A 25,220-nucleotide genomic window follows, 5' to 3' on the forward strand; every position below is an offset into this window, starting at 1 on the left:
CACCTTAGGTGAGATAGTTGTTCTCTGTGTGTCAAGTTCAGGATGCAGGTGGAAGGTGGCTATGGCTAGAGCACCAGGACCAGGTGTGACGATGTCTGACTTGAATGGAAGAGCTTTATTAAACTTTGTGTGTTGTGTTGACATAGGACAGTTGACAGAATTACATCTTTTGAATCAGCTGGCTATATTTGATTGTCCTCAATCGAATTAAAGCACAATTAAAGCAGACCAAATAAGCAAAAACGAATGGATTTGGAGACTAACCATATTAATATCCTTTACCCATTCCCTTTGAAATGCTCAGAGAGAATTATGCCTGATTTCACAGGTTTCTGAAAACTACAACTTATTAAGGTTCAGTAAAACTAAATAACTGATTATATGACTTAGCACCCTTTCTGATAGGAAACAAAAATGGATACATTTCTTTGCTTGCTATATTTATTTCTTGCACTCTAGCCTATGGGTTTAAAATTACTTTAAAAGTCTTTTCAGCTGCAAAGACATCCTGACTATTTAGAAAGGCATCTGCACTCCGTTATGTTGTATCACACATGTATTTGGAAACCATCTCTACAGCTTATGGCAAACACTAAGTCTCTTGACAGCATGCAAAAAAGATGCTAAGACATATGATTAATGATGGTAGTTCTCTTCCAATTTTAGGTACGTTTCCCAAGTGGAAAAAGGTGAAAGCACCATCCTCCATCACCAAGTTAAATGATTGGCCGGAAGCTACTGCCTTGTCCACCAAAGTCCACTTCCTCCCTTGTGAGGATGTGTCAGATGTATTGTTATATAGAAGGCCATGGAAAAATGACATTAGAAGGATTATGGAAGGGGCTAAATAGGAGTTATGTGTAAATGTGCTTATTAAAGCCCAGACATTGGGTGGTTCTTGCTTCTTTTTCTTTTTTTATAGGAAGAAAGACATGATTGCAAGTGGAGTTAAAAAAGACTCCTGAGAACCATTTGAAATGGCAGAATCATAAGCAGAGAAAAGGTTAAGCCATTCTCTACTTCTTTGTTATCCAGAGCCTGTTTCCAAAGCTACTTTCTTTAAAACAAAAACAAACAAACAAAAAGACAACCTTAACACCTTAAAAGCTAAGGAGAAAACCCAGCATCACTGCTGCGTAAGCATATGCATATAACACATGGCTGGGAACTTATACTCCTCCAGATGTTTTGACCTGCAAGTCTCACTAGGCCAAGCCAACCCATGTTGAGGAATGATGGGAGTTGTAGGCAAAGATATCTGGAGGGCAACAAGTGGTTCACCCACAGTGTAACATGTACCGATGTTACATATTTTTACCTTTTAAAATGGTGACTTTTTGTGTCACATTCAGGAATGCTCAATTCATTTTATTTATTATTTATTTATTTAGAGCATTTTTTGCCGCCCCCTTCGCAAAAAGCCTTGGGGTGGCTTACAAAGCAAATAAACAAACATAGAATAGACCTTAAATTCATGGATGCTGATGTCTCATAACCAGGATTAGATCTACTGGTCCCATAATGCAACCTTCAAAAGTCGTTGACTCAGATTCTGATTCAGAAGTAGAAGCAGATGATGCTGGAATTCACAGCTGAAAAGTCAAGGCCATCAGACTCAGACGCAAGCCATTGAGAACCAGGAAATTTTAATGGGAGGGCGGGGGGTTCTGGAGAACGAATTGAGTAGACTGAACATAAAATGTCAGCTTTACCATAATCAAGATTTTAGCGAGCAAGGTTTTGTCCTAATCTGCTTGGAAGGAGGAGAAGAAGGCTTGAGACAACCATATTGTTTCAGTCTAATCAGAGCATATCTCTCACTCACTAATTTCATGGATGCAATTAGGCATTTTAGAAGAGAGGAAAGTCAGACAAACTACAGATATAGGTAACAAATTAGGTGACACTCACATCTTAACTGTTTTAGCTGTTTTATCTGTCAGCAACACTCATATAACACTATGGTTTACAATGCTGCATCAGTATGTCTGCATTAAGCTCCACCAGCAGTAATTTGCGGATAAAGCAAGCTTTAACATCTCAGAATTGCTACAGAAAATCATGAGATCAATATATCTGAAAGTGTTCACCGACCTACTTCACTAGTAGATGTTCTTAAAAATGTGCACATGTCTACTTTGGAAGTAGAGTTGTGTGAGGAATTGGAAAGCAGGGTGAAAATCTGATGGACTTCTACAATTTGATCCTATGGATTCTAGGTCATTAGACCTATGCTGGTGCTGACTTGTGCTGCACGTTGCACCAGATCACAGACTTTCTTCTGTAGAATTGGTCACAGTTTGCACATTTTTAACCATGAAATGTGTGCAAATAAGCTCCCCACAGTCATGTGACCTCACTATGGTTTGTGCAGAATCAGCTGGTTTGTGCAAATCACACTTTTATGCAAATAGGGTGATTCTGCACAAATCGTGCTAGACCCATGCAGTTCTGGAGAATGAATTTATACATATTTCATTAGCAATGAAAAACCATAAAAGTAATTGTTTTAGAGCTAGAAGTCTTACTTGGCCCACCAAAAGGGGACATAAAATCAACCAAGCTCAGATGAGACAGATATCCCTATTTTGGTACCTAATCCTAACCAGAAGCTTAATCTCAACCATAGCACTTAAATATCGTCCTTTTATATTCAGACAGCATGCAAATAAGCAGCCCTCAAGGTGTTCTTGTTGACCGATCACTCTTTCTGCACTAGCAGAGCTAGCCCCTGAAGATGCACAGGGATTTTTGCTAACCACAACCCTAATCCAACAATAATATGTAGCTTTATTCCCCATACATTGGGAAAGTGTGCTAGTTAGGGAGTTGACACTCACTCACTGCTTAATCAAATCTGTTTCCAGGCCCCTGGACATGCTCAGGAACTCAGGTTTCCCCAAGACTAACATAAGCTGAAGCTAAGTTCCAACTCTAATACTTGTGCTTATTACAACTCACTGTAGTATAAGTTGGATCAACTCACAGATCTTCATCTCTACATCAGACTAGTTTGTGATTTTTGAAACTTTCACAATTTAGTATCTGAAAAATCACATGGTTCTGGGGTGATTTCTACACAATCAGCGGATATGCACAAATCACAAAGTACACAAACTAGAATTCTATGCAGATAAGTGAATCCTGGAGTAATGATGCTGAAGTAATGTGGCTCTGGGGTATTTATTTCCATAAATTTCATTAACTGTTTCAAAATGTGCAGTCAGTGTTAGAGATGGTAGTCTGAGGGGGAGAAAAAAACCCTCACTTGGCCCTATTCCAATCTTCAGATCAGAAGCTGTGAGAAAATCTCTTAAACTCAAATGGTCTGGATTCCCTGTTTTGGCACATCCCTATTTTGAAGCGTGCTGTGTGATACCATTAGAAGATGATGATAAATTACATGGTAATGAGAATTGTTACATCCCACCCCACAGGCAGCAAACTATGTAGGACAACATGGGAAAACACATTACATGATGACATCATGTCACAGGGTGACCTATGCCTTGCAATACTTAAAATTTGGTATCTTGGCATAAAATTCTTCCTAATGTTTCCCCAGAACTGAATGGATGACTAGACTCCGAATATGCTTTGGAGGGACCTTCTTGAAAGTGATAGCAAAGGATTCTATCCCTTCACTCAGAGGATAGACTATCAAGACAGAGTTGCCCATGGCCTCAGTCTAAGGATGCATGGGAAATTGTTTTTCATTCATTTTTTGTCAGGATGTACCCAGTGCACACTTTCTGGACTCAGAGACCACATGCAGTTGAAGTGTGAACATTTCCAAGTTTGCAATGTGATTCATTGATTCCCAAAATAAACACCATAGAGTCTCATGCCTTTCCAGGATATGACATGTGCAAGAGACTCTCTTGGGGACTGGGTACAGACATTGGTAGGGTTGTATGTACCTGATGCACTCCATATATTTTCATGCTTGTGGAACATCCATCCTTCATAAACAATTGGTAAAAGACACAAGGAATCAAAAGATGCTGGATATTTCTATTCATTTGCACCTTTCTAGAATGATTCTCCCCCTGGGAATGCCATGGCGGTACCAAGCTATGAGAATATCTCCCTAAAGTGAGAATAGTTTCTCCCTAGCTATGAGATATCTCCTTAATTGAATAGCTCCTTAATTGATTTATTTTCTATTTAGAATGACCAATGAGTATCTGTTTTATCTGATAAATATTCAAGGCTCTGAGTGAAATATCTTTTATTGTACATCAAACAGGTCACCACTTAGAATATTCGTTAATGTGCACTGAATGCCACAGTTTTAACAAAGCAGCAAAAACACTATCAAATCAATGGAACAATGTTCCTGGAGGCCTCACTGCGTGGTCTTCAGCATGTACTTAGCGATCACACACCACTTTTCTCGGTCAGCATCAGCTTGGCAATGTCTATATCCTGAATGACAGAGCTTAGTATGTCCCGGAGCAGGGAACAAACAGTGGCTTTTGAAGAGCGTATGAGAGCATATATTTATAGGCATGCAGGTGGTCTCCCCTCTGTATTTATGATGTCATGTGCTTATAAACTGTTATGCTGCATTTTCAGGATTGAATGGATTATGAGGAAGCTTTACATATCCAAAAGGCTTTGCTATTGTTGCCACAGAAAAATAAAAAAGATGAAGTACTTACCAGGAGAAAAAGATTAAGACTAGAACACAAAACACCAGGTGTAGTATTTCACCTGCATGTAGAATTGTTTCAGCCTATTGGCAGCCCCCCAGAGATCAAGCCCTCTCCCCAGGAAGAACTCTGGGGGTGAAGCACAAGAAACTAACACTAAAGGGAAAACCAGAAGCTCTCATCTCTTATCTGCAAAGAAGGGCTTTTCATTTCTGAATTCCAGCCTGTATCCCAAAATATGCTTGTGTGGAAGAAAGAAAAGAGCCCGCCACAGCTATGTGGAAAAGCCCTGTAACCTTTACTTTTCCAATCTAATTTCCATTATATTGATGCTGATACAGCATGACCTTCTTGCTCTGTTACAGTATGACTGCAACGTTAAGGCCCATCAGCAAATCGAGCAGTCCATCCTGTTAAATTATGATCAGGGTGAATGGTTCATTTTAACCTTTATTATAAGGTCCCAATAGTTTGACTTTATAAAGACAAACTGAATTTTTCAGTTGCCAAATAGTAGTGTTGATTGTACATACCTTGAAGCTTTCAATTGAACTTTCAAGGGAAAAAGAACAGTTTAACCTTCCCTCATGATTTGGTGGGGGGGAAAGCTGTTTATTGGGGAAAGTTTGGAAGAGAAAGTACAGCTTAAACCAAAAAGCCAAAAAAATACAAAAAATACAAAAAAATCTTCCACTGTCAAAAGCAACGCATAGACTCTGAACCTAGCCTACTTCATAGGGTTGTTGTGAATATAAAATATTGTGAGGATTCAAGTGGTGTATGCCACAGAACCAAGAAAATTAGCCAGGATTTCTTAATTCTAGTACAACAATCAAAACTGTCTTTAAACACAGATCCACACAGCAAAATAAGGCACTCTTAAAATCCTTTATCTCCTGTTCATACTGGCTACTAAAATTTCAAATTAAATACTATCAAGCTCAGGTTGGAGAAGAACAATTTCTGAGACTCATTGTCAGAATCCCAGCCCGAATCATCCTGCAAATGAGTGCAGAACCAAGAGCCTTCCTGTGGGTGCCTACAGGGAACCACCATGTGGCAAAGATGCAGTGCAGCTGGAACCTCTGCAGAGCAGCAGAGAAGGCTTTGCTGCACTACTGTTCCTTGTGCTTGATTCCTGTTCTTTCCTTGCTCTGATCTTCCTGGTATTTGACTTGGCACTGCTCCTTGACTATATTTGTGCAGCAGGTCACTTGCTGGACTTTGGGCGGCTTTTGGATGATGCCTTTGCCTCTGGTCCTTTCCATTGGACAATGCTTGCTCCCGGGCTCTGTTGCCTGGTTACTGGTCCCTGATCTGGTCCCTGCCACCTACTTCCACGGGACAATGCTTTGGCTTCCAGTTTCACCTTCAGTCAAGACCTTGCTCCAATCCATTATTTTTGCCTGCCTGCTTGTCTAGGTCCAGCCTATTCCCGCTTGCATCCTTGTCTCCAGTCTGATACCAGGTGCCTGTTCCCATCCTCTCTGACCTCACCTTGCTTCTGAATGTGACTGTCTTTCTAGCACCTGACCTTTAGACTGTGCTTTTGAACTATGTGCCCTTGGGCTGTTCTTGTTATCTTTCTGGCTGTTGACCCGAACTCTTCAAAGACTGCTCTAAACATCCTGACTGTAGCTGCCTACCACCCACATCCCAGACCTTACACTCACGTATTAATTAAAAGTGGATTTGAGCTCATAACCCTGGCTTTGATTTATATTGGATGTTGACATGGTGTGACATCCTGGCTGCCATGGCTTGTTTGTCAACTATTTAATATCAATCCATCCATTTCACAAAGCAGTGAAATTCAATAAATGGAAAACCTGCCATTCCCCCACCACAAAACATTGAAGTACACGGTTTTAAATCAAGCACTGAAAAGCAAGGAAATTGTGAGCTAAACCTCAAAAGGCTTAACGCTACATCCTCCCCGAGGAGATGGAAAGTGCAATAGAAGATAAGCCATATGAACAGGATGAAGAATATAATATGGTTGTGGGAAACTGCAAACAACTTAGGACCACCTACTTATCTTTCTTAAGAGCAGTCTTTCCTAACACAGTGCCTTCCAGATGTGTCAGATGCAATTCCAATCATTGCAGACTAGCATGGCCATCGGCATCCTTTCCCCACCTCCTGGAACTGGGATATATGCAGTTCAGCAAGGAACTCCAAAACAAGTTCAGCACTTTAAATAAACTGTCTTAAACCAGTAGGATTGCATTAGAACTGGTTGTCAAGATGGAATGGATGCAGATGTGGCCAGTGTGGCAGTTTTCTTGGTGAAACAAGTCAGAGTAGACAATACATAAAGAGGATAAATCAATGGACTGGCCAAGTATAACTTCCTAGGTACATTTGCAGTCCATAAGGTGGTACCCTAGGTGGGGCTGCTAGTAGCCACTGTGAATCTACCTCTTTATCTTTAAGCAACATTTTTTCTGATTAGAGATGGGGCAGATCTTACCCATTTTCATGCTTCAGAACCATTATGTGAAATGAAACTCAGTTATCATTACATATTTGCACTTTTCTGAATTTGTAATCAAGTTCTCTGGTCAAAAGAATTATGCAAAATATGTATGTTAAGGAAACAATACTGAAAATGCAATAGTTTAGGGCAATTACCAACTTGTGCATACTGGGCAAATACATGCAAAATGCATGCATTAGGATAAATATGTACAAACATGCTTATGAATTTCCATGCATTTTTTAAGCTCAGTGCTAGGGATGATTGAACTGGACTGGATAAATTCTCAAAGTTCAGTATGAACCAGACTTAATACTGGAAAATGGTGAATAAAATATTGAAATATAGATTTATTTATCCCTGCTTCTGAATGCTGTTTTCATGTTATGCAATGTGTTATAGTCATGTAGGTCACTGACATCTCCAAAGGAATTATTCCTTCCTTCCAGCCCCACTGCACTAGTATTTAAAGGAAAAGGTATGTTTAATACCATACAATGACAACAGGCAGTTCTTCCCAGGAAAATGATTCATTGGCTATGACTGAACAAATATTGCCTTATGCCAGGTTAGATGCTTGTACCAGCTAAGCCGAAACTGTCAGTCTTGTCTTTTCTGATTGGCAGCAACTCACATGGCATCCTCTCCCAGAAAGAAGATTCTACTAGAGGTGTATTAACTAATGCTGAAAATTGCATTTAACAGCTTATGCATACAAAACATGAGGATTTGTAATTTGCTTTGCATCAAACACACAGAGGTCCGCCTGGTGCCATCATTATTTGCTTTTCGACGCCAGGCAAAGACCTTTTTATTTAAAAGTTATTTTAACTGTTAATTTATTATTATTGTATTTATAGATTTTAATATATATAGCGAAGATGGTACCAGTTTTAAAATTATTGATTGTATTTTTATGTTTATTTTATGGATGTTGCGAGCCGCCCCGAGGCTTTGTTGCAATGGGGGCAGCATAGAAATGTTTTAAATAAACACATCAATGATGGAATCACAGAACTTGAAGAGACCTGTAAGATCACCTTGTCCAAATCCTACTAGAAGCAGATTCTGAAATGCAGGGTGGAGCTACAGTGTGCCAGATAGGGGGCCACACAGCTTCCAGCAAAGCAGAAGCCACCATCACCCAAGGCAGTCCTCACTAAACAGCCCTTGCTGTTAGGAAGTTTTCTAATGTTTAGTAAAAATCTCTGTCCCTGATTTTTTTCACACATTGGCTTCAGCCCTGTACTCTTGGGCAACAGAGCATAACTCTGCCCATCTTCTGCAAAGAGTTGAAGACCACTACCAAATTGCCCCTCGATCTTCTTTTTGCCAGGCTAAAGATCTTAAAAATGCTCTTCTGACTTTCCCTTATTGGATTGGTCTCTAGATACCTTATCAATTGAGTGCCCTTTTCTGGACAGTCTTCAGTGTCATTCTTGAAAAGTGGAGCTCAGAACTGAATGCAGTAATCCAACTGTGGCCTAACAAAACAAATAGAACTGAATTACTTCCCCTTGTAACCTGGTCACTATGCTTCCATTATGCAGTCTAAAATTGTATTTGCTTTTTAAGAAGCCATATGATACTGTTGGTTTATAGTGAGCTTGCAATCCTTTAAGATGAACAGATCTTACATGAACTGCTGTCAGGCCAAGGATTCCTCACCACCACCATGCTTGTGCTTAATGCAAGACTTTACATGACATTAGAGACATTAGAGAAATATGTACAAGTCTTGTGATTATTTGCATATCCTCCTTCCTTTTCCACTTGCAAACATCTAGCCCTTTCTCTACTACCTGTTTATCAATCCACTTTACATTTCTGTGTACAGCTGCACACAGAGGAAGAAAAAGAAAAACACACACATATAAACAAAGCACACACTTACCTATCACTTAGGTCTCACTACACCCAAACTCACTCTGTTGCCTAATAAGTTTTATGCAAGGACCACACCTGGCAACAAAAATGCCTTTATCCATCTTCTGTCATCTGCAAAGAAATAACCAGAAAACAGTATTCAGAGGAAATTAGAATAGATTTGGTTGACAACTGAGAAAACTTTAGATGTACCTTAACCATATCCATAAATAACCAATCAGGCAAAATTGATATAAATCCAAGGATTCCACTTAAATAGTCTGTGGACTGAATTCCAACAGCCTTTCCAGATGTACAGTTCTTACTCATTTGTTTGTAGGAGATCCAGATGTCTTTCTTCAAAACAGGGCTTCTGCTGTAAGGATGTTTCAATTTTTCCAGTAGACCAACCAGAATATTATTTTGTCAATGAGGCAGTGCAGTGTTTGTCAGAGCTGGCATTGTGGATTCTGTGAGCAATATAGTTGTATCTTATTGAATAGTGCTTCTGAGTGTGACATAAACAATAATCAGGGGAAAATCATTTCTGAGTATATGTGTGTTTCTGTGTGAGCATTTTCAAAAATTATAGATTACTTTTAGGGTCTGAAAATTTCTCCTGCCATACTATTAATTTGTGAAAGTGTTCATAGAGTACAGTAAGACCATGTTGCGGAACATATGGAAGACTAAAACAATGGACACAAATAACATGTATTCGGGAGAGAAAATACAAACAACTGGATTTCTACATTCTCCTAAACGTTAAATTCCATCACACTTTCACTCTGAATATGAGATAATACAATCATGATCTTCATTCAGTGATAAGAGCTTCCATTAGGCACTACAGAATGCCTTACAACTGAAGTCCACCCTACATGTACTGCTCCCCCATAATCACTGATGGAGCCAACAGTCATTACATAACAAAAGCATCTCAATGTTTAAACCAAAGGAGAGAAATTTAGCAGGCAGCTTTGGGTGCTTCTTGATAATTTTCAACCAGAATTTTTCAATCCAGAAAGACTTACTACCAGAACTGGAAAATAAAGGCTTTGGGGAAGATTGCCCTGCCTTGACAGCCTTCAGTTCGGAAGACCAGCACTGAAACACTGCACAGGGATGCAGACTCAGGAGCCAAGTGCTACAACGTGTTCTAAACCATGGTCTACTCTGCCAACAAAACTACAAACTGAAGAACATCAACCATTGGCAATGATAGACCAGACAAAATAGTAACAGGAAGGTCTGTAGACTATATCAGTTCCCAGAAAATGTAGCCTTACACATATCAGGAAAAAGTGCTGACAGGCACAAGTCTTGTGAGAAGTTCTTGTCAGCACTGATTCACTGTAAAAAATGTTTTACCAAGAGGACCTAATCTCATATTTCTATTTTCTCCAATTAACCCCTTTCTTAAACCTTCAAACACATTTGACCCTATATATGTTGACTTATTGTCAAATGTAGCTGCAAAATTATTTGGCACAAGCTAACAAAACTCCCAAGCAGAGTGGATGAAGACGCAGCCCTTCAGCATCACCCCCTATGGTTAGTTAATATTCACTGACCCTTTGCCCATTTTTTGCATGACTATGGAATGCGTTCCTTGGGAGGGCAAATTCTTGAGGGACTGTTCTGAATGCTTCTTCATTCACTGATTTACAAGCTACTGATTTACAAGCTGTGAATGAATAGGAGCCTTCAACAACAGGAAGCGCTGCCATTGAGAAACCTGATGCCTTCAGATGGAGCCAGGAGACAAGCCTCAGTGCCTACAGGAAAATTCACTCCAGGAACCTCAGTAATCAGAGCTGTTATCCAGAAGGAAATGTCTTCAGCGCACTTACATGGCTCTTAATCAGCTACTGACAATCAGCCTTTGATCAATGGGTTTTCAAAATGAGGTTAACTGCAGTTTACAATATGTCTACATACATTTCACAGTCAATCCCAAATGTACACATTCAGAGAAATCATGGCTCTTTCCACTAGTCCCCGTTTGATTCCCTGATACCTTGGAAAACTGGCTGAAAGAGATAGTCAATCAGTCACATACATGGGAGCATTTCCAATGACTGTAATGGTACTGCTCCTGACAAATCAATTGAATTCAGAAATTACTGGTACAGATTACAATTCTGTTCTAGGCAAGGGAGATTTTTAACACTCTTGGCAATAAATGAACAGGACATAGTTAATGCTTATATAAGGTCTATGAAAATACATATAGTTCAATAGATTTATATATTTACCCAAAGAATCTGTTGTGCATACTGAGTTATTACTAATGCTTAAATGTGTAAAATACTGATATTTTGAGGTGCTTCTGACACCACCAGTAGAAACCAATGGCTGCAATCAAGGCAATATCATCTGAACTTAGGTTCCATTGAACTCAATTGGCATGTTAGACATTATCTACAATTCATTTATTTCAGTGGAACTGAGTGCAAATAGCTTAGTCTGAAACCAATTTAATAAGTATTATCCAAACTATTTTATATTATGGTAGACTTAGAGATTATTTAGAGAAGGGGAGATTGTGGCTCAGATGTAAGTTTTCAGATATGATAGTCCCAACATTCTTACAAAGTTTATATTGCACTATTATGCATCAACAACCAAAACAAACATGGAAACAAAGCACAATATTATCATTTTCTCTTAGGTATTACTAATACCTTGTTGGTTTCTTATCTACTATCTCATGATGGATACTTAAAGTCAGATGCAATGAGACCTTAGACAAATTCCAGTTCCAATTGGTGTCAGTCTGACAACTGATCATAAAAGCTAACCTTCCAATCCATCATTCCAACAAAAAATTGGGTCTGGAAACTGAAACATAAATCTTTTAGGACAAAGGGAGGCAACTAATGGTCCTTCAAATACTTTGGACTATGCATTTCCACAGTCCTAAACAGCATACCAAGTGGTGAAAGATCATGGGAGTTGTAGGCCAGGACATGTGGAAGCCTACAAGTTGCCCACCCCTGTATGCAGGAGTTCCTTCTGCAATATGAAAAATTCCTAACATAAGATATTTGGGTTTGTCTTCTAATTGCAAGACTAATGCTAGAACAGTCTACAGGACAGGTGGATGCATTATCTTCCCAGATGTTTCATCCTACATCTCCCATCAGCCCTAGTCAGCATAGCCAATGGGGAAGTATGGTGAAAACTAGAAAGCCTTCAAAGGATCTGAACTGCCCTGCCCTGGTATGGTAGACTTTGCTGAAGTGCTGCTTCAAAGAATTATTTCCCAAAGGTGGAGACCCCCCACCATTTGATCCTGAAATTTCTCATGTAGGAAGGGATTTCTGGATAAGTGGTTTAATGGACAAGTTTCTTTTTCAACATAATTTGTTTTTAGCTGATACTTTAGGAAATAGTTGCATTTTGCACTGTGGAGTTTTGTTGCTGTTGTTCTGTTTTGTTGTTTATGCCTACTACATGAACCACTATGAGCTTCCACTTGGAAAGAAAGCAAATTACCAATCTGTGAATAAATAAATACAACCAGGCTATAAAATGACTCATGCTTTCCCCAAACATGCCATTTTTTCCTAAAACACTATCTGGATTTCCTCTGGTTTTCAGTCTGAACAGTACATTTAGCCTGGAGAGGAGAAGATTACGAAGAGACATGATAGCTGTCTTCAAATAACTGAAGGGCTGTCAAGCATAAGATGGAGCAGAATTGTTTTCTGTTGCTCCAGAGGGTAGGACTGGAACCAATGGGTGAATAATTCAGGGACATAATTTTCAGCTAAACATTACAAGTAACTTCATAACAGTGCATACTGTTTGACTGTGAAACAGATTGCTTTAGGAGAAGCTGGCCTCTTCATCCCTGGAACTATTTAAGCAGAGGCTGCACAGCTATCTGTCAGGGATAGTTAGCTGCATCCTGTCCAGTTGACCTAGCTAAAGACTTAAGCCCTTTCTGTTTTGTTTATGAAAGAATTTGTGAGTTATAGCAAGTCTTTATCACAAGAAGACTCATACTGAGTTCTTCTCTATCTGGACATAGCCTGCAAATTCTAGAAGCTCCAATTCACATGTGCCTTTAAATCCTGCTTTATCAACACTTACTCTCACTTCCAAAGGCTTGGCAAGCTATTTCTGGATTCCTTACTAATCCTGTACTATATTGCCTATTACTTGTCTGTTTTCTTGGAAAAATCCCCACCTGTAATATACTGACTCCTTTGTCTCTAACGGTCATGTCCTACCAAAAAGGTACATACTTTCTCTGCAGTCAGTTTCAAGGAAGGGAACTTATAACAGAGGCTGAGTTGTTTAAAGAAAGAATTAATGCCTTAGCACCCTATCTTAAAATAGACACAAGGGTGTCAGAAATTACGTGCTGTTCAGAAAACCAATAATACCACATGCAATTGGTTTCAGAGTTGTTTCTACCTCACAGCTGCTAAAGCCTTGTGAGACTTAGAAATATTGCCTGCAACTAATTGTTGAGTAGAGAATTAATGCAGTAAGTTGTACAGATTATTTATGAAATACCTACATTCCATATCCATCAACCTTTGTGATTAATGGATTCATGCAGGCAGAGAAAGAGAGTATTGGGAATCCATGTATGGTGTGGAAAAGGACTGAAATGGAGCAATCTTGCCTATATTCCTTTGGCCTTTATTGTAAAAACATTGCCCAAAGTGACATTTTCCCCTTTGCACTGCAGGCCTGGGTCTTTGTCAGCAATATTACCTACAAATGAGCGTATGAGGAGGAATGTGTTTATAGTCAATGGGACCACAATTATGCTTGCAGCCTAAGTGAAGAACATTCTTGAGGACTTGGCAAAAGGCATTAGTATAAATCACAACATGATACTGCGGTTAGGTGGGGGGTATTGCAACCACTATTTGAAGTTCTGTTTCCATTTTTAAAAGAGGGACACAGAGAGACAGTTTGGAAGAAGCAAAAGAAAAGACACTGCATTATTTAAAAACTGGGCAAAAATGTTTATTCACAGCAACACTGCAAATGACTTTACGATTCCAGCTTAAGAAAACATGTTCTGACCAAAGAAATACAACTTAATTAGACAACCAAGCCACCCTTATCTCACCTGGTAATAGCTTGGTACAGCAGGGGTTCTAGAACAGTAGGTGATCTAATGTCATGCATGCAGTGAAATGTTGAACACATATGGCACATACATTGAAGAAATGTAACATAAAAGTTACCTACTGTTCTGTGGGTTTCTTAATAGGATACCTAATCTCAGGGTAGACTAAAAAGACAGTAGCAATTTTAATGCTCAATTTTGTGTAAACTATTACTTTGAAAAACAAAGTATGATCACCTATATGAATTTTTTCACCTTGCACATTTACTTGGGAATTACAGTAAAATCAGTCTTGGTGAAGTTTAGAAACCATAGAACAGATCATTGGTTCTCCCTGTGGTCATACCCAGTCCTATACAGCACCTTCTAGCTGGATTCACACATGATAAACCAGAACATTATGTCTGCACCTGGCTGATGTCAGACTTCACCATATCCCTGATTTAAATGGCAAGCATATAAAAAGGATACAGACAAGGAGTTAGCTCCCAGCAGTAGTGGAAAACAGTGAAATGAAGTCTATGTTTGGCTATACTGCCTTCATCTTGTCAATTCTATCCCAAAATAAGGCTCATTGAGAAAGGCCTTGAGAACCAAGTACAATAGAAACCCTGTAAGACACCTTTCCTGCTAGTAAGTTAAATGGGGAATTGCCTATGTCAGAATACCATTGTCCTACACAGTTGGTTGCTGTTGTGCATGCACATTCTGGCAAACTTCAGGGACACACACTAGAGCTGATCATTTTGGCTGGACTGACAGCTCAGATTCTGAGAATGAGATGTGTGCAGGGGAGCTGGCCTATCCTGTCAGGGCTGACAGCTCAGGATCTGATAGCAATATGATTGCTGAAATGGACAGATCCAGCCACAGTCGAAGGCCCTGGGTACCACCTGTGTCTTCTAGGGAAGAGATTAGTTCAAGCGCAGCTGACGGTCCAGTCAACCCATCTGTGGGAACAAGGAAGAGCAACAACATCCAAAGGGGGGAGATATAGAGATGGGGAGTCTATCAGATGAAGAACTGCAGCTTCCTGAGGAGTTGGACCAGAAAGTCTATCATCACAGGGTGGCCCAGTTGGGATCTCAGAAGGAGGAGCACAGGTGTTTCTGGTTCCCTCCCCCTCCCCCTCCCCACTGCCCTGGGACAGGCATGGAAGGATTCAGAAGCAAACTTTGGGTGAAGAAGGCCAGAGAGGACTGGACATTTTGCTTTGTGTATGCTCAGAGACTTAGATGTAAAATAAAGACATATGACAAGAAGCACTGGTGATGCTGTTACTACTGGGAAGGAGAATTCAGCTCTCAACAACTGCCCATGATGTGCTAAATATACATGCTGCAGAATTGGCCATATGATGGATGTGTTGGATCAATGAAAGCTGGAATTTGAATCTCAGCAGAGGCATTTGGTGGCATTTAGGAACTGATTGAATCATGCATTTGGAAGGGATCTAATATGAATCCCAGCCCAAATGTAGAATCATCCATCATCTACTCATTCTAATCAAGTCAGTAATCCAGCTTAGCAGCTTGATTCGCAGCCCTGTTAAGATGAAGCATGTCAAGCAGCCATTCCAAATCTCTCTGCGTGCTTGGTTATGTGTGTGGATATCCTATCAAAGGAGGACTTCCTCATTCTTTGCAGTGCAGGTTGTAGATCCATGTTTGTCCTTTAATACTAATATATTTAATTCTAAATAAAGTCTGTTTATAAATTCTAGAAGCATTGTCATTTGGCAAGACACAATGAACAGAGCAAAGGAAAGAAATTAATAGAGGCAAAACTATCTGAAAAGAAAATCTGTATTCAGTCAGCTGACAGAGGAGCTGAGGCCTGAACTCATTAACTAGGGATGATTAATACAGATGGGAGCAAATGGTGGAGCAATCCCTTAGGAAAAAGTGAAGCAATTACAAATATAATAAATAAGATTAATTTTCACCAACAGTGGGGAGTTTGTTTGGTTAGGTTACAACCACAAGTCTCTGTTGGCTAGTCTTGAATGTCCACGTTAATAGTGAAGACGAGCATCACTCCCTATCTGCTAGCTACAGTACAGCAGGCTTCAAACATTACAGCATTGTTGTCTCTGCACATGTTTACATGCAATTTAAAAAGCAAACCATAAATAAACAAAGGGGACAACTGTGCAAGCACCAGGACAAGAAGAACCTTGTATGCTGACTCTGAGATTGAAAGCAGATGTCCAATTCTGTAATTAGGCACGATTCAAGCTGCCTGTAGCGCATAAAAGCCGTTGTTTGGGAATCGATGGGAAGGGCCAATCTAACATAAACATTATTTGTCTTTTTTTGCTGCACATGGCAAGAGATTAAAGTAAATGCTAACACATTAATCACGAGGAAAATAGTCTTCAGGGAAGGCACTTACATATGTACCTCTGGTATCTTTCAAAAGTGAAATGTTTAGAAATCAAGGGTTTTGTGCTTTTTATTCAGGCATAGTAGTACCTGAATGGGGAAGGTGCAGGAGAGGGAGGGTCATATGGTTTGAATATGGTTGCCAGTGCAATTTGGTATGTTGATTTGGATTTCATATTGTTTGTTGCAGCAAATTTCGATTTAATTTTGCATGAGATAACAAGTACATGGGAAGTTGTTGTTAATGGTGGTAATGTGTGTATGTGTGGTCTACCAATTTAGCCTTCCATTACCATGTTATCCTCCCCCTCTCTCCTCAAAATGCAAGTCCCATTGAGTTCAGTGCATCTGGCTCCTGAGTAGAATTGTACTTGATTGCTTAGTCAATAATCATTTTTTTGTATTGAAGATACACAGACATTTCTTGCAGACATTCCATTTGCTGATTCTCTTTATGTGCTTTCTGGATGATTCATGTATGAGGTGAATTTCTACATAACGATTTGGATCATTTTATGACACAATCTCATGCAGGTTTAGAGAGAAAGAAGGTCTACAATCCGGCAAAGATGGCTGGAATTTATAGACACTCATTTCTTTTTAAAATTACATGGAATTGTGCCCTCAAACGCTTTGTTTGCTGGTAGCAAAGACAACACTGGGCATCCTATCCTGCCCTCCCCCTGCCCAGGGGACATTGGAAGAAGCCAGTTCTCCTATCAGTGATCTCTCTTCCATGTGTCCACTCTTTATATCACTTAAAACTTTTCACTGTATGGTAAAAGAGAAGTTTATACTATTTAATTCAAGGCACAATGTATTTAAAGCCTATATTAATGTTTATGGTGGAAAAAAGCATGCTCATTACATGTGTGCCATCATCATGCTATCAATACAAAGCAAAATGAAAGAGACATAATTGAGATCAATTGGCACCGGAGAAGATCAGTTCTCATGATCATAAGGTGAGTCTATATCCAGGGCACTATGCCCAAGCTCTTTATTCCTTGTATAACATGATACTCCAGCAGAGCAGCCATAGGCAAAATGCTTCATGAATGTCCAGATATTACTAAGATCTTAACTGGAGGGCACTGACATTAAAGGTATTTCAGCTCTGGATGGATTAATGGATGAGTTTGTCAGTTCTGCTTTCTCCCACGTATGAGCTAGGGGATTTTGTTCGTCTTTTAATGTCTGCTTCCTTCTTTTCCAAATACTTTGCAATTTGGGAAAAATGTTTATCAAAAGGAAAGCAAAATGAAATTCTTACCCTTCTGGAGCACCCAAATCCAATATATATAGGTATTTCCAGCATGGAAACAACCATGATATACCTGCCTATCAAGCTACTGTTAAAGATGAGAAGCCTTTCAGGAAAAAAAGAAAGAAAGAAAAGTGAGGTGGCAGAACTATTCACTGCTCTGACATGACAGAAAATCAGATCCAGGCATTTACAAATCAAGCAGTCAAAGCTGTGGGCCAGGATGGATGAATCTGTCACTTTTGCTGGACCTAAGAGTTTGACCCACCAAAAGGGACAGATTCACTTTCCCTCATTCAAGGAACAACAGCATCCTCACATTTGTATTGACTAATTGTGGCAAATTCTTACCAAAAGTGAATTACCAATTTGTGCCAGCCAAATTCAATAAGGTACAGCTATTTCCAGCATGGAGAAGATACCATGATGTGCTTGCCTGTAGTATAGCTGTTAAAGATAAGCTGGTTGGCAACAACAGCAACAACAACAGTGGTAACCCTAAATCAGAACTACAATAAAAAAAGTAATCAAAGCTGGACAAATGGATGGACAACTCTGTCAGTTTAAGTTTCTCACATATTAGATGTCTTTCTTTGTGTTCTTTTTCAAAATCTCAAGTGCTTTTTATTGTATTTATGAAAAATGTGCAAATATTATCAAGTTTCTAGCAAAAAGCAAACAAAATGAAAGTTTTGTTATTTCCTGATTCAAATAATAGCTCAGAAGCAAAGAGGCTGGGTTTCATCCAACAGAACTAAATGCCACATGATGCCTCTAGATCGAGGCAAAGGTTTCTTGCAGATGCAAGGGTTGTGCATCAGATTCAGCAGAAGCCTGCACTGAATCAGACCCCCCCCCCTGCCCCCAGCCTGTTACTGGTCCTTGTTGAGATGAAGTGGGCTTTCTTCCAGAATGACTAGAATTGAAGCTGGACCCTGCAAGAGGTTTCATTCATAATTCAGTTTCAGAAAGGCACACAATCCATCTCCAAAACCAGCTTCATTATTGAGTTGTCACCTCATAGCAACAAGAAAATTGCCACATCCACACTTTTCCATCCCACTCACTTCACCTATTGCTCTCTCCGGGGTCTGTTTCATTACTACATTTGAATTGTACTGGTGTATTGCTTTTATTATGCTGTAAGCAGCTTTGAGTGCTCTTATAGTGAAAGGCATGGCAAATCCTGTAAATTAAGGAACAACAAACTACTCACAGAAATGCGAAGGATAAAAGGGGAAAGGAGAAAGCTGAGTTTTGTGGGTTGATTCTATTGCACACTATACTCTGTTTTCTGATTTAACGTAGGGTTTCTAAAAGAATTTTTTAAAATTAATGCACAGGCACAGTTTGCTCCTGCTACATTTTCCTTTCATTCCTGTGGATTTTTCCCAATTATGTAAGGCCTTTGAGCCAAATGAAGAGAAGGTGGCTGGTAGAATTAAGTGGTGGCAAAGCTTCCTTATATTAGTGACTGGAGGTCCTTGGGGAGCCATGCAAAAACTTGAAGGAATGCTCATGGTCTATGAACTGTGTGTTGTGCACCTCTGTGGTTGTAAAACTCTTTCCTGCTGTGGTCCTGGCTCTCTTCTGTTGTGGAGGACAGGCTGCTATCTGTCCAGTAGAGCTGACCTTGAGCAGAGCTGCAGAAGAACATTCTAACAAGAACAAAAGGCCACTATTAAGTCAGATACTGGATCAAGAGAACCAATGGAGGAGAAATTACAGCTTTTCCAGACACTGAATTTTGTTGTGCTAATAAGGGGCAGCATTCAAGGTAGCTTGAGATAGAATGCTGGGGCCTTGAAAGCTGTGCAGAGATACTCTGGGTGTTGCAGGACACTGAGGTGACTTAGCTGCTTTTGAGCCATAATCACCATGAGGCATAGTCACCTGAAACACCGGGAAGTTACATCTGTGTACTTCTGCACTAAACAGATTAGTGGGCTCATTGGCCCTTTTCAATCCAGGTTCTATTCACCACTTGGCACTGAGGCTCACTTTGGGCACCCTAATCTGCTTCACTGAGTTGTGGGGATAAAATGGATAAGAGGAGGACCACGTAAGCCACCTGGAGGGAAAAGGGTAGGATATAAATGCAACAATAAATTATGTTCATGTGTGAGCGAGAGACAGGGTGAGGTTTCTGGTGGTGCTTCCTGCCTCTACACTTCATGTATTGATCTGCTCCATATGAAAAGAACCTATATGTATACAAATCATATGTATGTAGCACAGTTCTAAATGACCTGTAAACTGGATGTATAACACCTACAGCCTTGACCCATATAGGGGCTGTAACAAGGAAACTTCCTATATGTGGAATGTTCTGGTGAGGCCGGAATCCTTCCAACAGTTACTCTTACCAAATCTTGGTTTTACTCCAGTGCAAGAGAAAGCTGCCTTAGGCAGAGCAGACTATTGATCTGGTGGTGACTTCTAGTCTGCTCTCTGCTTGAGAAAGGCAGGATCTTGACAACTGTTCATCATCACCAGTGCTATATCACGGGACACCACAGACTTTGCCTTTAGTTTTAGTGCATTTGTGATAGGTAGCTTAGGACACTTGGCAAAAGGAAGCAGCTATGCCAAGATCCTTGGGTGTTCCAATTTTATTAACCTTAAAAACTAGTTAATTATGGGAAGATTCTCTCCATAAATAGTGGGAAAAAACCTGCTCACTGTCTATCAATTCATAGCTCAATTAATAAAGAAAATATCCATGTTTTGTTTTTTCTGCAGCAACTAATCATCATATACATATCCATCCCTTCCTGAATGGGAATAATGAGTATAAAGATTTAAGAAAACAAGAGGTAGAGACAGGAAGATTAGTGTGCTAGAGACATAGGTGATTATCCTAAGCAACTATCTAATTATTTATAACCTTGATTCATGTATATAGTAAATATATCTCTTTTCCCTGTGCTTGTTGACACCTATAGTAATTACTCACTGAAACGTAGCTCTCTAAGGCACCATTTCTATCTTCCTTAATTGCTCAAGTACCAGCTCACACTAGATCAGCATTGATGAGCAATGACATTGCCCTGTCAGCCAAGTAATTTGTTGGCAGCAAATGCCATTGACAGTTTAGTCCCTACCTTTCAAGATTCCTCATGCAAATAAGACACCATAATTAGCACTGACCTTTGCCTAATGTTGGTTGCCAATCACTCTTGTCCCATCCTCAGGGGGTGTCTTCTTTTAACTACTAACAACAATTGAGAAAATGAATGGCAGAAGTAAAACAAGGGAAAACCAAATGGATTTTACAAGCCCGCTGTACTGCTGCTGCTTTTTACTCTGTCCTATCAAGGATTCTGCTTGTTCACCATGCTGGGCAGCTTGCGGTTTTGCATGTTGCCACCTACCCCCGTGAAGGTACTTGGTCATAGCATGCACAAGTTGCAATTGATGTTCCTGATGAATAAGATGGATGCTGTGCTCTGCTGGACAGGATGAAGGAAGCAGATCTCACGAAGTCCTTCTGTGGATATAGTATGGACTTGGAATCTTTAAATTTTGCTCCATGAATAGAAGGAACTTCTTTCCCTGGAAGGTGACTAGCACTCAGAGAAATGCTTTTCTCCCCTCTGAACAGAAAGGATCCCTCTGTGCATAGAACTCTGGGCATAGAAGCAAAATGGCATGACCCAAGTCTTTGATTTCACCTAGGCCTTGATGTCACAATTATATTTGAAAAATCTACCCATCAGATCTAATATATATGAATGCATAGACTTTTATTTATTTATTTATTTATTTATTAAAACATTTTTATGCCGCCCCATTCGCCGAAGCCTCGGGGCAGCTTACAACATAGAACAACAACTTTTACAGCTTACAACTTTTCCAAGACAAGAGTCAACAACTTGCAATCTTTCATAGAAGTAATATGTTTAACATGCAGGGCCACAAGAGAAAATTCAAGTAGTGATTTTTTGGGACGCCTATGTATACTTTGGATTGACCAGCACCTTAACAGTGGTGATTTAATTAATGTTAAATTAGCACAGTATTCCCAAAAATGTATCTGCACTAGGCTGTTGCAAAAAATCCTCAAAGAGTAATGTATCCTTCATGAACTAGAGTCTTCTTTGTCAGATGATTAAAGTGCAGAAGCTCTTGGGGAGGAGAGTGCATTTTAATGATGGGTGGGGAAAAAGCAAAGTGAGAGGAAAATGAAATACCAAAATTGCCAGCATATTTTAAAGCTCTTAGTGCAAGTAATTGAGCCTTAGAAGAGACATTTCAGTCTTTTATATTGGGACATCAAAAAGTTGGGAAACCAACCAGAGATCAGTGGTGGGAAAAGGGCAGAAGGGCATAGACTTCTGAGGAACTCCATTTATCCAGATTTGGCTCATAGGCTTGAATGTCAGTACCCTTGGTATAAAGATAAGAACTATCCATTTGTTCAATCCAGTGAAGATATTTACAGGATGGGGTGCAGGATCATGGATATTTCCATAAAGCCCAAAGTAAAGCTACAATGGATTAAAAAAGTCCCAGTAACGCAAGAGTCACTAGCCTCACTTGTCCAGGACAATTCAATGAAACCTTAAATATATACAAAATGCATTCAGTGACCAAAACTAAGTGATGCTATAAAATGATCTATCATAGTCACATCATGTAAATATCCAAATGAGGGTTAAAAATCCCCATATGGCACATGTACAAAAAATGGGGAATTCAAACAAGTTGGTGAAGAAACTCCTGTGTGTGTGTTCAGTTGCAAAGTCATGCCCAACTCTCTGTGACTCAATGGACCACAGAACACCAGGCTCTCTCATCCACTGCCTCCGGGAGTGCACCTAACTCCACACCCAATGTTCCTGTGACTCCATCCAGCCACCTCAATTTCTGCCACCTCTTTCTCCTTTTGCCTTCAATCGTTCCCAGTATCAGGGTCTTTTCTTTGTCCTTCCTTCTCATTAGGTGGTCAAAGTATTTAAGCTTCAGCTTCAATATCTGTCCTTCTAAAGAACAGTCAGGGTTGATTTCCTTTAGGATTAACTGATTTGATTGCTTTGCAGTTCAAGGGACTCTCAGGAGTCTCCTCCAGCACCACAATTCAAAGGCCTCAATTCTTCGGCACTCAGCCTTCGTTATGGTCCAGCTCTCACAGCCATACGTTACAACTGGGAAAACCATAACTTTGCCTATATGGACTTTTGTTGGCAGGGTGTTGTCTTTGCTTTTTAGTATGCTGTCTAGATTTGCCATAGCTTTTCTCCCAAGGAGCAAGCATCTTTTAATTTCTTGGTTGCAGTCACCATCTGCAGTGATCTTGGAGCCCAAGATAACAAAATCTGTCACTACCTCCATTTCTTCCCCATCTATTTGCCAGAATGTCATGATCTTTGTTTTCTTAATATTAAGTTTCAAGCCGACTATTGCACTCTCCTCTTTCACCCTCATCAAGAGGCTCTTTAGTCCCTCTTCACTTTCTGCCATTAGAGTGGTATCATCTGCATAACTGAGGTTGTTGATATTTCTCCCGGCAATCTTAATTCTGACTTTTCGCATGATGTCAGAGTTCTCTGCTATGACTTGTCCATCTTGGGTGCCCCTGCACAGCATAGTTCATGGCTTCAGTGCACTATGCAATCCCCTTTGCCATGGCAAGGCAGTGATCATGACAGGGGAAGAAACTCCTGGTAAGCATATATTGACAGAAAGGAGACACCTTCACTTTTTCTCCCATTCCATGAATGTGCAGGAATCTAGGAAGAGAAGAAATCAACCTGTGTGGTTTGCAGTTATGTTGCTTCCAGGGATCATGGACATTAGGAAAAAGTCAGCAGGAATCATGGTATGAAAGGAAGCAGCAGGAGAGGGAAAGGAAGGCAAGTAACTCATGGGTATACAAAGTTTTTGTGACTGAGATTGGATGTAGCATGCTCCCTTCATCTACCAGCTTAAACTAGTAGGTGTATAGTTTACCAGCAAGTATATCCTATCTTATATCACTGGATGGAAGGTAATTAACTTGGAAGAAACTTGTTAAAGTTGATGTGTATGCTCAAGTATGCTCAAAGGTCCTCAAAGACAATAAGCGACTATTGCAATGTTTTAAACAACATTCACACCAGAACCTCATTTATCTTGTAAAGCAGTGAGCTGCTGAAAACGTACTGAAAAACTTAAGTGTTAATCAAGAGGAAAAAACTGCCATTGACAGCTATTGAACCAGTACCCTCATGTGGCGTTTAATTAATGTGTCAAAGCTAGGGTGCCTACAGGAAAACAAGTCTATGTCTTGCAAGGGTCAATAGTCACAAGTTTCCATGTGTTACTGCATTATTTAGAAAAGGGACTTCATAAATTTAAATTGGTACCACTGAAAACCATTAGGATTTGTGGGGAAGGTTAAAAACTTTTTCATTCTTGGAAAAAAATAGCCAAGCATACCTTTCCACTATAATCAATTCTTTAAGGATTATTCTTCATTTGTTTGGAGACAAATTGGTTGCTGTCTCTTTCACTGTCAAGTCAATCCATTAGAACATAAATCTCCTAGACTCAGTATTTTATGGTCTATGTAGAATACTAAGGCATAGTAACTTGACACTTCAACAATTTCAGTCTACAAGTTACCTTCTATTCCAGCTGCATTGATGGTTCTACTGCACTAGGAGCTACCCAATTTCTTCCCACAGAATGGGAGATGTTTTCTCTAGAATCATTGGCTTAGTCCATCTAATATCTCTATTGATCTTTACTCATGCAACAAAGAACTGCTGCTGAACTCCACCAAAAATTAATTTTAAAAAATCTAAGGCTTCTCGGTTGGAATTTCATCATTCTCAATGCACGTTGGGTTGCTTAGGCAATGTTCATTCTACATGCTGGCTCAAATGTAACTTTTGGCTAGTTTAGAAGAACCCAGGTACATAAATCTACATCCAGTAGTGCAGGACTTGCTTTTCCATTGTGAGATTGAACATCCATGTGGACAATGCATAGTTTGATATTTCCCAAAAAGTTGTTGCTGCTTCCTCCAAATGAAAGGCAAACAGGTACAGAAGACCCAATCATTTGGCCTCATCTACATGGATGCAATGTTCAAGCACATTCTCTGAGATGCAGAGGTTCACACCATGGAGAAGCACCCCCCCCCCCCATGCCATTGTGGGTATACATGTCTGTTACAGTAGTTTAATGTGACTAGCTAAGGCATGTGTAGAGAAGGGGCAGCTCTTACACATTAGTCTGCTTAGATGCATTTGTCTAAGGAGCAGGAGAAAGAGCAGCCAAGGAGAGCAGGTGAGTTTCAAGGTTACCTAGTGATGATTCTCAGGCAGAATGTGAGAATCTTCCAGCCTAGGAAAAGGAGGGAGGCATTTCAGAGGTGGAGTGGGAGACAGTCAAGAAGGCATTTCTTCACCCTGTCAGGAGACAACAGGTGAAGTGAGCACACCAATTATGAAGTGCCCTGTCTTTCCACCAAATAGCCTTTAAGCAG

Source organism: Varanus komodoensis, unplaced genomic scaffold (genome assembly GCF_004798865.1).
Source record: "Varanus komodoensis strain SLA01 unplaced genomic scaffold, ASM479886v1 scaffold4, whole genome shotgun sequence".
NCBI classification, from domain to species: domain Eukaryota; kingdom Metazoa; phylum Chordata; class Lepidosauria; order Squamata; family Varanidae; genus Varanus; species Varanus komodoensis.